Source organism: Pterocles gutturalis, unplaced genomic scaffold (assembly GCF_000699245.1).
Source record: "Pterocles gutturalis isolate BGI_N339 unplaced genomic scaffold, ASM69924v1 scaffold25916, whole genome shotgun sequence".
In the NCBI taxonomy this organism is placed as follows: Eukaryota; Metazoa; Chordata; class Aves; order Pterocliformes; family Pteroclidae; genus Pterocles; species Pterocles gutturalis.
In genome coordinates, this window is record NW_010106193.1 from 1,483 (window position 1) to 2,514 (window position 1,032).

The 1,032-nt window shown below is 67.7% G+C and overlaps 1 protein-coding gene across 1 annotated transcript in view; it reads left to right on the forward strand.

Annotated features, from left to right (window-relative positions):
* LOC104472147 (GRB2-related adapter protein-like) overlaps positions 1–1,032 on the forward strand; it is a gene marked incomplete at both ends in the record, with an annotated part of 1,743 nt that overhangs the window by 276 nt on the left and 435 nt on the right. The window lies entirely within an intron of this gene.

Below are 1,032 nucleotides of genomic sequence, written 5' to 3' on the forward strand. Positions count from 1 at the left end.
TCCCCCATCGCTCCCCTGGTACCGGGGCTGCCCCCGCCCCGCTATGGCCCATGGGGAAACTGAGGCACGGATGGGACCGTGGGTTGGCAGCACTGCCATGGTCCCGCTTCACCCCCAGCTGTGCTCAGGAGTTGTCACCAGGCTGCAGCTCCCAGGGGACAGGGATTTCCTCCTGCCTGGACTTTTCCTGCTCCTCCCTGCTGGCCACAGGATGCTGACGATGACCGAGGGAGGGACAAAACCGAGGAGAGCAAACGTCCCAGCTCTGAGCAGAGATGGGGTCCAGACCCGCTGGGCACACGCTCCCCCACCACCCTCAGCAAAGCACCCCGGGGGTCTGCTCTCCGACCCCTCGAGGCTCAGCTCCCCCCAAACTGCTGCATCCAGGCAGAGGGGGACTGGGACATCCTGGGGACCTCACGCTTGGGCTCCACTTGGGACGGCATCGAGCAGGAGGGGGTGCAAAGGGTGCAACAGCCCAGGACAAGCAAGGTGGAGAAAGGCTCCTGGCAGGGCAGGGCAACTTGCCCCAGGCCCATGCCATGGTCCCCGGGGCCAGGGGTGATGCCCGGGGCGGGTGGCAGAGCCCAACCAGTTTGAGATGGGGTGCAGCCGGCTCCGGGGGAGCTCCAGCAAAGCCCAGCCCTGGGGTGGCACTTGTGGAGGTGGCAAAACCTGCGAGATGGGCTGGGGGGGCTCCGGCACTTGGGGCGACCCGGGAAGGACCTGGGAAGGAAAGGGAGGCCAGCTGCCTCTGAGGGGCAGGGGTCCCCTAGCACCCATCTCAGCTCTCCAAGGCAGCAGGAACGGGGAGCCCTGTGCCCTGGGGTGCTCCCCTGCTCCCCAGGCTCTAGCTGCACCCCAGGCTGCTCCCCTGCACCCCAGGCTCTCTCTTCTGCACCCCAGGCTGCTCCCCTGCACCCCAAGCTCTCCCCTGCACCCCAGGCTGCTCCCGTGCACCCCAGGCTCTCTCTTCTGCACCCCAGGCTGCTCCCCTGCACCCCAAGCTCTCCCCTGCACCCCAGGCTGCTC